The sequence below is a fragment of the Gigantopelta aegis genome, chromosome 1 (genome assembly GCF_016097555.1).
Source record: "Gigantopelta aegis isolate Gae_Host chromosome 1, Gae_host_genome, whole genome shotgun sequence".
NCBI lineage: Eukaryota > Metazoa > Mollusca > Gastropoda > Neomphalida > Peltospiridae > Gigantopelta > Gigantopelta aegis.
This window is the reverse complement of record NC_054699.1, coordinates 1,037,948-1,051,988: the sequence shown is the minus strand read 5'-3', so window position 1 is coordinate 1,051,988 and position 14,041 is coordinate 1,037,948. Positions and strand designations below refer to the sequence as shown.

Below are 14,041 nucleotides of genomic sequence, written 5' to 3'. Positions count from 1 at the left end.
GACAAGGTTATACAGGGATATTTTCTAAGGTAGTAACTACCTCATGTCGAGCTAGTATTTGGGAACATTTTACCATCCTTACGACAAGGTTATACAGGGATATTTTCTAAGGTAGTAACTACCTCATGTCGAGCTAGTATTTGGGAACATTTTACCATCCTTACGACAAGGTTATACAGGGATATTTTCTAAGGTAGTAACTACCTCATGTCGAGCTAGTATTTGGAACCATTTTACCATCCTTGTGACAAGGTTGTACAGGGATATTTTCTAAGGTAGTAACTACCTCATGTCGAGCTAGTATTTGGAACCATTTTACCATCCTTACGACAAGGTTGTACAGGGATATTTTCTAAGGTAGTTACTACCTCATGTCAAGCTAGTATTTGGGACCATTTTACCATCCTTACGACAAGGTTATACAGGGATATTTTCTAAGGTAGTTACTACCTCATGTCAAGCTAGTATTTGGAACCATTTTACCATCCTTACGACAAGGTTATACAGGGATATTTTCTAAGGTAGTAACTACCTCATGTCGAGCTAGTATTTGGAACCATTTTACCATCCTTGTGACAAGGTTGTACAGGGATATTTTCTAAGGTAGTTACTACCTCATGTCGAGCTAGTATTTGGAACCATTTTATCATCCTTGTGACCAGGTTGCAGCATGTTCACACCCAGCTGCCTGCAAGCTTGTGATCAATTTCCAGACTGACATTTTGGGGTGTTTTGGCACAACCAATTTTGTATCGATACTGTTAAACAAGTAGACATACAGTTGAAAATATGATTTATGAGAGAATAAAAAAAAAGATTTATTACTTATTTTTCTTTGTGGAGTATATTACTCCAGTCTGTGTTTATAATTGAATCAATACAAGCAATGTGTCATATTTCTTCTTTCAATCTATAGACACATACTGCAATTACCATCATTATGTTAAGTCACTTTAAAATACCTATTGATTACACTGCTCTGGGGTGTCATTAAACCAGCGTTCCTTTCATTTCTCTCATTATTGTTTTGTTTGTTGGTAATAATTGATTTTATTATTAATCTCCACTGCTATCTATTGAGATCGCCACACGGAGAACCGATGTATCATACTCCCAGTGATCGGGCACTTCTTTGAGCTGCCGTGTCAGACATGATTGAATGTGTATGACCGGTGCAGTCTCGCTACAGTAACATGGGAATAGTGGTATGGAAAGACTCATTACTATCCTAACACTATTAGTGGCATGGCACAAAGCCATGTTAGAGAAATTAAATAAAAAAGATATGGTGCAGCAGAAAGCATTCATGGTGCATTTGGTACAAGGAAAAAAGTTCTAAGATTACATCATGTCATACATACATGTACAAGGATTGTGAAAACACATTCCAAATTGTTTACACTCAGTCTGTCACAGATATTTGCTCTAGTTGGCCATTGGTTGTCTGTGTATAAGTTAAAGTTTGTTTTGTTTGATGATACCAGTTGTGGAGCACTGGTTGAGATGGTGGATAACCCAGTCTGAGAATGTGTTCCCTGCGGGTATTCGATTCTATGACCAAGGCTCTTTACAGACTGAGCGCGATCTTGCCCTATGTATAAGAAGGAAGAAATATTTTATTTAACAACACACTCAACACATTCTAATTACAATTATGTGGCATCAGACATGTGGATAAGGACAACAGGGATAATGAGAGAGGAAACACTTTGCCGGCTTACAACCCTTTTACCATATTGTAGCGTTAAGATAGCTTCGAAATCTGTATCCAGGGCTGAATCTTTGAAAATGTAGCATTCTGCTGAGTGAAAATTGATTTAGATCAGTCATTTGAGTGCTGGTCTAGGGTGCCCACATTGCAGGATCGAACCACCTCAGTGGATCCATTCAACTGATTGGGTTTGTTATTGACACTTGGCCAAGAGATAGAGAGGAAACATGCTGCTAAACAGGCTACCTCTATCAAGAGATAGAGAGGAAACATGCTGCCGAACAGGCTACCTCTATCAAGAGATAGAGAGGAAACATGCTGCCGAACCGGCTACCTCTATCAAGAGATAGAGAGGAAACATGCTGCCGAACAGGCTACCTCTATCAAGAGATAGAGAGGAAACATGCTGCCGAACAGGCTACCTCTATCAAGAGATAGAGAGGAAACATGCTGCCGAACAGGCTACCTCTATCAAGAGATAGAGAGGAAACATGCTGCCGAACAGGCTACCTCTATCAAGAGATAAACAGGCTACCTCTATCAAGAGATAGAGAGGAAACATGCTGCCGAACAGGCTACCTCTATCAAGAGATAGAGAGGAAACATGCTGCCGAACAGGCTACCTCTATCAAGAGATAGAGAGGAAACATGCTGCCGAACAGGCTACCTCTATCAAGAGATAAACAGGCTACCTCTATCAAGAGATAGAGAGGAAACATGCTGCCGAACAGGCTACCTCTATCAAGAGATAGAGAGGAAACATGCTGCCGAACAGGCTACCTCTATCAAGAGATAGAGAGGAAACATGCTGCCAAACAGGCTACCTCTATCAAGAGATAGAGAGGAAACATGCTGCCAAACAGGCTACCTCTATCAAGAGATAGAGAGGAAACATGCTGCCAAACAGGCTACCTCTATCAAGAGATAGAGAGGAAACATGCTGCCAAACAGGCTACCTCTATCAATCAAAAAGCAACAAGACATCTTTTATATCAACTTTCTTAAGGACGGGAGCAGGACGGAGCTGTCAGTCTAGGATCGATCCCTGTCTGTGGGCCCATTGGACCATTTCTCATTCCAGCCAGTGTAGCACAACTGGTATATCAAGGTCTGTGGTATGTGCTATCCTGTCCAGGATGGTACATATAAAAGACCCTTTACTACTAATGGAAAAATGTAGTGGGCTTCCTTTGTAAAATTATACATCAAAATTACCAAATGTTTGATATCCAGTAGCTGATGATTAATAAATCAATGTGCTCTAGTGGTGTCATTAAGCAAAATAAACTTTAATACTTACTCATAGACAGGAAAGCAAACACATTATTACCTTTGATATACCGGTCATGGGGCCTGTGGTTGAGATGGAGGAAAACCCAATCATGAATGGGTCCACCAGGGGCAATCCATCTTACGATGAGCGCTCTGTACCTCTCAACTGCATCCCATCCCTCTAACAGGGAGTGATCTGTTGACCTAGCACGTCTCGGCTGGACATGTTGCCATAGATCCATTCGGTAACCTTGTTTCAAAGCTGGCTGGGTATACCCTGAGATTTATTACCTGTTTGTCAGTTGGGAGTTGGGAGAGTGCACCGAGCTGCAGCATTCATTTGTGCATGTAGATTAATAATCATCTTGTATAATTGAACATGTCTTAGCCTGTTTAATCTCGAAGGTGATTGGAAAATATATGGTTAGAAAGGAATGGAAAATTTGTTTAAAATCTAAACTATGACTATTTGGTGTGTAACGTGGTTTAATTCTATGTGTGACTGTGGAGACGGGGGGGGGAAAAAGGAAACCTGATGTTTCTTGCCGGTCCCAACTAGATGGGATTGCAGGTTTCATCTATGTTCTTCTGTCTGTCTGTCTGTCACGCATGTAGTTTTCCGGATGTAGTTTGTAGCATGTAGTTTGTATGTAGCCTTACTATATACAGTTACATATCATGTTTGACTTTCATGGTGATTTAACCATTTTTGACAGAGTTATTGCCCTTTAACTCTGGAGATACAATCATTTGTTGGGCCTGGTAGGGGACATGTATTGCTTTACTTTCAAAATGATTGTTCAGGTTCTGTGCATAGACAGGATAGCATGTACTGTAACCTTTGATAAACAAGTCATGGTGGTGTTGGTTGGAATGGGAAGAAACCAGATGGGTGCACCAAGGATTGCTGAGTTTCGTGTGAACACTTTAGTACCAATATACATTGTACCCTTCTGAATGGGTTAATACTATAACCTCCTACACCGTAACTGTGTTTCAAGCTGGCTGGATATACACTGAGATTTATTGCGTCTGTCAGCTGGGAGCTGGGAGCTGGGAGAGTGCACCATGCTGCAGCATTCATTTGTGCATGTAGATTAATAATCCACTTCTATAATTGATCATGTCTTAGCCCGTCTAATCTGCTGATCACAGAGATGTTTGGAGAATATACGCTTTGGTGCAGAGTTTCGTTACATTCTCCAATTTGTTGATGCAAAATATTTGTGTAATGCTGTCTAAGTGAAAGAAAAGTTAATGTGTGTCAAAACAGAAGGATGAATGTGTATCACCCACCAGACTACTAGTTTATTAGTTTGAGCAGAAGGAGGAATGTGTATCACCCACCAGGTTACTAGTTTATCAGTTTGAGCAGAAGGATGATTGTGTATCACCAACCAGACTACTAGTTTATTAGTTTGAGCAGAAGGAGGAATGTGTATAACCCACCAGGTTACTAGTTTATCAGTTTGAGCAGAAGGACGAATGTGTATCACCTACCAGACTACTAGCTTATCAGTCAGAGCAGAAGGACGAATGTGTATCACCCACCAGACTACTAGTTTATCAGTTTGAGCAGAAGGAGGAATGTGTATCACCCACCAGGCTACTAGTTTATCAGTCGGAGCAGAAGGATGAATGTGTATCACCCATCAGGCTACTAGTTTATCAGAGCAGAAGGACGAATGTGTATCACCTACCAGGCTACTAGTTTATCAGTCGGAGCAGAAGGACGAATGTATATCACCCACCAGGCTACTAGTTTATCAGTCAGAGCAGAAGGACGAATGTATATCACCTACCAGGTTACTAGTTTACCAGTCAGAGCAGAAGGATGAATGTGTATCACCCACCAGGTTACTAGTTTATCAGTCTGAGCAGGAGGAGGAATGTGTAGAGGGAGGAATGTGTATCACCTACCAGGTTACTAGTTTATCAGTCTGAGCAGAAGGAGGAATGTGTATCACCTACCAGGCTACTAGTTTATCAGTCAGAGCGGAAGGATGAATGTATATCACCCACCAGGCTAAGTGAATAACTTTTATTTTATATTAATTATAAATAGTTGTCTGCTAAGATATTTCCATTTTAAAAATTCAGCATTTTAAAATTAAATTATGATTTAAAAAAAAGAAACAAAACAAGTCGACAGGCCATCATGTTTGCATTCATAAGATATCGAATCCAGTTTACCAGTCCAGTTAAATCATGTCGTATCAATTTGTCCAATCCAGTCACTTGTGACAAAATAGTAATGACAAATTGGAAATATGTCTGTACTCATCTGAACCTGTAACTAAGAATGGATGATAAAATATCTGTTTAGTTTTCACACTCTGGTTAGTTGAGAATGAAGCTGCAAACACGTGTGTATTGTCCAAAGTATTGATAAATGAAGTACTGTATTGTATGTAGAATGCTGTATTTGTGTGTATTGTATATCAAACAATGTATCATATTCACTGGTGTATTCAACTGTACACAGTAAAGTACTCTTATAGAGAACAGCAAGGGAGGGACTACACATATCACTTCATTGTAGCAGTAATTCGTTATACACATTTGCCGAAGTTAGCCATTTTCATTCAGGACGTTGGCCATTTTGGATTTTTCAAATTTAAACACAAGAATTAGTTGGGTTTTAAAACCATATTTCAGTTATTATCACCAATATCAGTACAGTGTTTTTGGATGCATTGCCGTTAATGCTACTGACTGATAAGATACAAATAAGACAAACAAATTATGATCGGTTCATTGCATATACACTCATTTACACTGAAATTCACAATTTTCACAAACAAATTGGTTCGTTTTAACAGTTAATTCACAATACATAATTCGTTCTACACATTAAAATTTATTTATACTATTTAAGGGAAAAAACTGGGACTTTACAACCAATTGGTTCTAACCAGTAGTTTGTTGTAGCCTGTTCCTTCTAAAAGTAATTTACTGTATATTGTACCACTATGTTGTATAACAATATGTAACCTATACTGTAAGTTTTACTATATATTATACTGTATATTGTATAGTATAGAATGTATTTACAGAGCCATCACATTCTTATTATCTGATTCATTGTTATGGGCAGCAGCTGCATGCAACAATTATGCCCCATATGATGTCAGATTACATGTTATTTAATAGGTCTTTAATGTCCCTTGAATGGTGCAGTCATAGAACTCGGCTAGGTGTCATATGCATTTACGGGATTTAAAGGACATTTTTTGGTACCAACCCTCAGAAAATTGCAGTTCCATGCAGTGCTTTCAACTTGGGACAGGATGTAGTGCAGTGGTAAACATTCACTTGATGTGCAGTTGGTTTAGGATCGATCCCTGTCAGTGGGCACATTGGATATTTCTCATTCCAGCCGGTGCATGATGATTGGTATATCAAAGGCCATGGTATGAGCTATCCTGTCTGTGGGATGGTGCATATTAAAGATCCTTTGCTACTAATGGAAAGATGTAGCGGGTTTCCTCTCTGCGACTATGTCAAAATTAGATAATGTTTGACATCCAATAGCCGATGATAAACAAATCAATGTGCTCTAGTGGTGTCATTAAAAAAGCAAATTGTTGCTTTGAATTTCTAGTGTACAACTGAACCTCTCAAATCTGTGTAGATACACAGTATGATATTCTACAGCCAATCACAGTAGCAGTTGTTCTGGTTACGGTACTAAAAGTTCACTTCAGGTCAAAGTATGACATATAAATAGAAGTTCCTGTTTTGGAACAGTAACCTGTAATAAAGACACACATGCACTTGTGAACTGGTATAGAAATATTTATGACAAACAATCTTCACACAAGCTTTTAGCATATATCCTGGTTTAGTGGCAACAACTCTGATGAACACAGTCATGGCTTACCATAATTTGTTTTCGTTACAAGGTTGTTTGTTTTTAATAGAAAGAAAAGTACACCCCAGTCCATTGATTAATCACTGGCTAGCAGTTAATGGATCATTTACATGTACTTTACTACAAACACCCCAGTCCACTGATTAATCACTGGCTAGCAGTTAATGGATCATTTACATGTACTTTACTACAAACACCCCAGTCCATTGATTAATCACTGGCTAGCAGTTAATGGATCATTTACATGTACTTTACTACAAACACCCCAGTCCATTGATTAATCACTGGCTAGCAGTTAATGGATCATTTACATGTACTTTACTACAAACAGAACAGCACTTACAACAGTCTTTGCTGTACTATGCAGTTATTGTTTTTGTGGGGGGGTATTTAACAACGCCACTAGAGCACATTGATTTTATATCTTATCATCGGCTATTGGACGTCAAACATATGGTCATTCTGACACTGTTTTTTTAGAGGAAACCCACTGTCGCCACATAGGCTACTCTTTTATGACAGGCAGCAAGGGATCTTTTATTTGCCCTTCCCACAGGCAGGATAGCACAAACCATGGCCTTTGTTGAACCAGTTATGGATCACTGGTCGGTGCACGTGGTTTACACCTACCCACTGAGTCTTGTGGAGCACTCACTCAGGGTTTGGAGTCGATGTCTGGATTAAAAATCACATGCCTCAGCTGGGATCCAAACTCAGTACCTACCAGCGAGGCCGGTTTGCTGTACCAGTTATGACACACTATTGGGACTAAAGGAAAAACTGAATCCATCGAGAGCAGTCACTTCTACACTCATTGTACTTTAAGTGAGTATTCTACCACTAACAAAATGAGATAGTTGAGATTCTACCACTAACAAAATGAGATAGTTGAGATCCCATCCCAACCAGTGCCCCATGACTGGTATATCAAAGGCCATGGTATGTGCTGTCCTGTTTGGGAATGTGCATATAAAATAGTCCTAGCTGCTGTAAAAAGTCCAACTGGATTCCTCTAAGACTATGTGTCAGAATTATCCAATGTTTAACATCCAATAGCCGATGATTAATAAATCAATGTGGTTTAGTGGTGTCGTTAAACAAAGCAAAGATGACCATTTTAATAACTGAGGTGTGTGCACCCAGAGAGCATGTTTGAATAACTGAGGTGTGTGCACCCAGAGAGCATGTTTGAATAACTGAGGTGTGTGCACCCAGAGAGCATGTTTGAATAACTGAGGTGTGTGCACCCAGAGAGCATGTTTGAATAACTGAGGTGTGTGCACCCAGAGAGCATGTTTGAATAACTGAGGTGTGTGCACCCAGAGAGCATGTTTGAATAACTGAGGTGTGTGCACCCAGAGAGCAGGTTTGAATAACTGAGGTGTGTGCACTCAGAGAGCAGGTTTGAATAACTGAGGTGTGTGCACCCAGAGAGCATGTTTGAATAACTGAGGTGTGTGCACCCAGAGAGCATGTTTGAATAACTGAGGTGTGTGCACCCAGAGAGCATGTTTGAATAACTGAGGTGTGTGCACCCAGAGAGCATGTTTGAATAACTGAGGTGTGTGCACCCAGAGAGCATGTTTGAATTCTAAACCAAGATAGAAGCAAAAAAATAAAGTTAAAACAAGTACAAGTTTTCCTTTTCTTAGAGATAAAATGTGAGAAATGGATGATATTGGATAAGCAAGTCACTGAGTCTACAAAGGGTGTTCTTACACACAGACAGATGCTGAATGTAGACCTGTTGATAGATCTGACTTATTGCTTTCACGCTTGTAAGCCAGTTGCATGCTGCATAACTTTACACATGCGCTACTGGGAAATGTGTAACCATACACATAAATTGTACCAATAATAACACACACACAATAACACAGAGCAATGAGAACTCTTGAGCACCACTTCTAGGAAGATTCAAATACTGATATCAGAACTAAATTATCTAGTTACATGTATTTACCTATTCTTCTTCCATGTTTGTTTTTAGTTGCATGTGTATCTGTTGAGCAATTTATGATCTGTGTTCTCTTAAATTCTTTAGTTGTTTACTAATTGTGTTATTTTCTTTTTAAATTCTCTTAAGGTATTTAGCTATTATTTTATATTATAATTTGTTTAATCTTCTAGCTATTTGTGTTCTAAACTCTATAGCATTTTATTTCTTTTCATTCTCTTCGCTTATCTAGCTGTTAGCTGTTCTATACTTTATCTTTTACATTTTCTAGTTGTTTAGCAAATATATTTCCTCTCTTACATTTTTTTTTATGATGGGTTAAAATTAAACATTCATTCATTTTTTATTCATTCATTCATTCATTTTTTCATTCATTCATTTTCATTCATTCATTTCATTCATTCATTCTTAAATATGTACAATTCTTTCTTTATAATATTTTTATTTAGCTATTTAGCAGTTCTTTTCTTTTAACTTTGTTAAAATTCTGTATTTAGCTATTCCTAGCATGTTTTCTCATCGGCTAGCTACTAAAACATAGTTATCCCTGTACACACATGGAGCTATTAAATAATTACATAATGCAGAAATTTGTAATTGTTATACCCCCACTCTCACATAATGTTTTGTAACTTTAAGACCAAGAGGTAACTAGGTCTATCTTAGTGTTGGGATGTTTTGTAACTTTAAGACCAAGAGGTAACTAGGTCTATCTTAGTGTTGGGATGTTTTGTAACTTTAAGACCAAGAGGTAACTAGGTCTATCTTAGTGTTGGGATGTTTTGTAACTTTAAGACCAAGAGGTAACTAGGTCTATCTTAGTGTTGGGATGTTTTGTAACTTTAAGACCAAGAGGTAACTAGGTCTATCTTAGTGTTGGGAATCAGTTGGAATTAATCATCGATGTCGTTATCGGTTATCATCGGTTAGCACCAATCAATCTTTCAGTTACAAAATCGGTTAGAATTATGTGAACATGACACAGATTTTGAATGACAAGCACCATGCACCTATTGCCATGTTCACTGACATAAAGCCTACAGATCACTGATTTTACCTTTAATAACTATTGTCATGTTCACTGACATAAAGCCTACAGATCACTGATTTTACCTTTAATAACTATTTCATTTCTTTTTCCTTTATGTTAATTCACATGAAAACAAACACTAAACCCAGCGTATTTACATCAGTTACCATCATCCAACCTGGAGGAATTATTTTGCCACACAATCGATGATGGATTGTTATAATGGATCATCACTTTAGTAGAACCAAACCGATCAATGTTTGATTATAATTGATCATTGGAACTTGATAAGTCTAACTGCAATGTATTTGATTTTGCCCACAGACCTAGTCAATTCATTGTCAACAAATTATGTAATGCTGTTTCTCTCACTATGACATCATTTTACCAATATTCTTGCATTTTTTGTTTGTATTTCTTTTTTATTGCTTTGGTTTTATAGATTTTTTTTTTAATCTGTTAAAGAACAAAATATCACTGAATTTTAACATTTTAATTTATAAATAAAAGTGATATTTTGTTTTGAAAATGTTACGTAACTTGAGACAAACAGCCCCTCCACGACCACCACCACCACTTCCTCCCAATAATGTTTGATAACTCATCGCATAATAAGGTTTGATAACTCATCCTATAATAAGGTTCGATATATACCATATCCCATGATGCCCCCTCAACCCTAGAGTAGTACCTATTTGTTGAACTGCTCCCATCACACTTTGTGTACGAATAAAAAAACATAACTTATAAGTTTGTCGTGTTATCTGTGAACAAAAGTTATAAAAAAATGAGTACGACTCAGTACCTACCTTTCACTTGTGGACATCCCTGCTGCCTAGTAGCTAGTTGCACACATAGTGTACTTGTGTGTTTTCATTCCTAGTGCCTAGTAGCTTGCACACATAGTATTTTGCGTTCCTAGTAGCTTGTACACATAGCATATAGCGTACTAGTGTCTTGGTCCTAGTGCCTAGTAGCTTGCACACACAGCGTATAACGTACTTGTGTTTTGGTTCCTATAGTGTCTTGGTCCTAGTGCCTAGTAGCTTGCACACACAGCGTATGCCGTACTTGTTTTGCGTCACTGATGAAAGGAATGGGTTAATCTCTGTTGTGTGAGTCAGGAATAACCTCAGTCTCTGTGCACGCTCTGCTTCCACTCTCTCTCTCTCTCTCTGTTTCTCTCACACGCCGGCCGCTTGTTATTGGACGGGCGACTGTGAAAGGGACTGACTATAAAAGACGGCTGGTGTCTGTGCTGTAATGTTGTGTGCTGGATAGCTAAGCAGAATTATCACAGTTGCATGTCATAGCGGTCGAAGGAAGAAGAGAGAAACGGTAGTTGCTGACAACTGATTTGTGTCGTTTTTTTGTGGTATTGTTGGATGATTTCTGTTACAAGGTTGGTTTTTTGAGAATTTTACAATTTTATTGTGCATTCCATTATGTATTTTTTTATGTGCACATGTGTATGTTTGTACGTTTTGCCATATTATGTTGTTTTGTGTGTAGATAAATATCTACGTTATATCAGTGAGATATGGCATCTATGGATGAGTTGTCTTACATGGTTGTTCTGTTTTGAGAATTTACTATCTAATTGCACATGCCATTACATATTTTGTGTATGTACATGCATATGTTTGTAAGTCTTAGCATATTATGATGTTTTGTATACAGATGAAAGTATGCCCTGTCAGTAATATATTCAATCTTTGGATTCTTTATGTGATAAAGCCGATGTTTCTTAGAATTTTAACATTTCGTTTTACATTCTGTTATGCATTTTTGTATGTACAAACAGGGGTGTAGAAATGGAACATATTTCACTAGCCCACCGGACCAGAACTAACTAAAATTTACTAATCCGCAATACTTTCTACTAGTCCGCCAGTCTATAGAATAATATATTATTAATAATATTATAATATATAGTGTCTTCACTTCAAATTATATATATAGATATTTGACAATACATTATTAAGAACACCTGGTAAGTGATCAACATCATGTGGCAAACAAAATAAAACAGATGGATTGACCATCGGACTGGTAGTTGCATTTTTTAACTCGTCCATCAGAATTTTTACTCACAGTTGGCGACTGGGTGAGTACTTTATGCACCTCTGTCCAAATGTACATTTATAAGTCTTGCCACATTAGATCTGTTTTGTGTACAGATAAATATGTTATGTCAGTCTTCTTCTTCTTATTACCAGTCTCGGTGGCATCATGGTTAGGCCATCGGTCTACAGGCTGGTAGGTAATGGGTTCGGATCCCAGTCGAGGCATGGGAATTTTAATCCAGATACCGACTCCAAACCCTGAGTGAGTGATCTGCAAGGCTCAATGGGTAGGTGTAAATCACTTGTACCGACCAGTGATTCATAACTGGTTCAACAAAGGCCATGGTTTGTGCTAACCTGCCTGTGGGAAGTGCAAATAAAAGATCCTTTGCTGCTAATTGGAAAGAGTAGCCCATGTAGTGGCGACAGCGGGTTTCTTCTCAAAATCTGTGTGGTCCTTAACCATGTGTCATATGACCGTAAATAAAATGTGTTAAGTGCATCGTTAAATAAAACATTTCTTTCTTTCTTCTTCTTCTTCTTCTTCTTCTTCTTCTTCTTCTTCTTCTTCTTCTTCTTCTTCTTCTTCTTCACTTTAATCATGACTGTTGAGTCCTAAACTATCTTATATCAGTAATATATAGCATTTTTGGATTATTTATGTTTTAAGGTTGGGGTTTTTCTGTGAATTTACATTTTTTGTTTGTAAGATTTGCCATATTATGCTGTTTTTAACACGGATAAATATACATTAAGTCAGTATTAAATATATGGCTTTGGATGATTTTTGTTTTAAGATTGCTTGTTCTGTAAATTTATATTTTTTGTTCGTACATGTGTACATTAATTGGTAAGACTTGCCATATCATGTTGTTTTGTTTGTACAGATAAATATATGTTACGTCAGTAATATACAGCATCTCTCGATGATTTATTTTAATTCTGTTTTTTTCTGTGAATTTACATTTGTTTTAATGCACGTGTTTTATAAGATTTGCCAAATTATGTTGTTATTTATACAGATAAAGATGTGTTTTGTCAGGTCAATTATTTCTGTGGGTTTTGGCATTTTGTTGAACATGTCTTTTGTATGTGCAGAATACTGCATGTGTACATGTGTATATCTGGCCCGGTTAGGTTGTTCAGTTGCTAATAGTCAGTGAGTAGTATACAATGTATTTCACCTTTTAGAGCATTAAGTTTAGTTAAGAGGTTGCTGTATATCATGGGGGTGTTTTAAAATTAAACTAAAAAAACATCAAATATAAATTTTCTTTAATTTAATTAAAATTGTTCAGTTTGAATCCCTTTATGTTGTTTTGGTATATAAGAATTATTAATGTCTTGTTAACATTTTAGGCGCACTATGTGTCTTGTTTACTAAATTAATTATATGGGGGAAATATGGTGATATAGGTCTGTAAGTCTTACCATTTGGGTTTGTGTGTTTTTTGGGGGGGGGGGGGGGGGTTGTGGTTTTTTTTTGTATCTATGAAATATGCTATATAGTTTTGTTGAAAGGTATAAATTATTCTTTAAATAATAAGATTATTTCTCCGTTGAGTTTACAGTGTTATAAAGTATGTTAGTTTTTGTACTTAAATAATGTGGTTTATATATCTTTTATGGCTGTGTAGTTATCAGAGAGTACTAAATGTAGCTGTGATTATTCAATTAGAGCTATATGTATGTAGAATATGAAATAGCTTGATGACTATACAGTGAAACCACTCATAACCAGACACTCGGTAAACAGGAATTCCCTCAAAACAGGATGTTTTTCATGGCCCCTTTTAAAATATCAGTACAGAACAGAACCTGTCTAAACCGTATACTCTAAACTGACATCTTACTTGGTCCCATGAACTGTCTAAACCGTATACTCTAAACTGACATCTTACTTGGTCCCATGAACTGTCTAAACCGTATACTCTAAACTGACATCTTACTTGGTCCCATGAACTGTCTAAACCGTATACTCTAAACTGACATCTTACTTGGTCCCATGAATTGTCTAAACCGTATACTCTAAACTGACATCTTACTTGGTCCCATGAACTGTCTAAACCGTATACTCTAAACTGACATCTTACTTGGTCCCATGAACTGTCTAAACCGTATACTCTAAACT

At 37.4% G+C, this 14,041-nt stretch overlaps 2 protein-coding genes across 4 annotated transcripts in view; one reads left to right on the top strand and one right to left on the bottom strand.

Annotated features, from left to right (window-relative positions):
* Positions 1-10,959, bottom strand: part of LOC121368916 — a 180,015-nt gene extending 169,056 nt beyond the window's left edge. The window contains exon 1 of the mRNA XM_041493686.1: positions 10,654-10,959. The gene's annotated coding sequence lies outside the window, so the exon portion shown is untranslated. The remainder of the gene's footprint in view (positions 1-10,653) is intronic.
* Positions 1-14,041, top strand: part of LOC121368937 — a 348,055-nt gene that overhangs the window by 76,915 nt on the left and 257,099 nt on the right. Inside the window, exon 1 of one of the 3 annotated variants that reach the window (XM_041493732.1) lies at positions 11,096-11,246. The exons of the other annotated variants lie outside the window; for them this stretch is intronic. The gene's annotated coding sequence lies outside the window, so the exon portion shown is untranslated. Of the gene's footprint in view, positions 1-11,095; positions 11,247-14,041 lie in introns of those variants that run through there. 3 annotated transcript variants of the gene reach the window in all.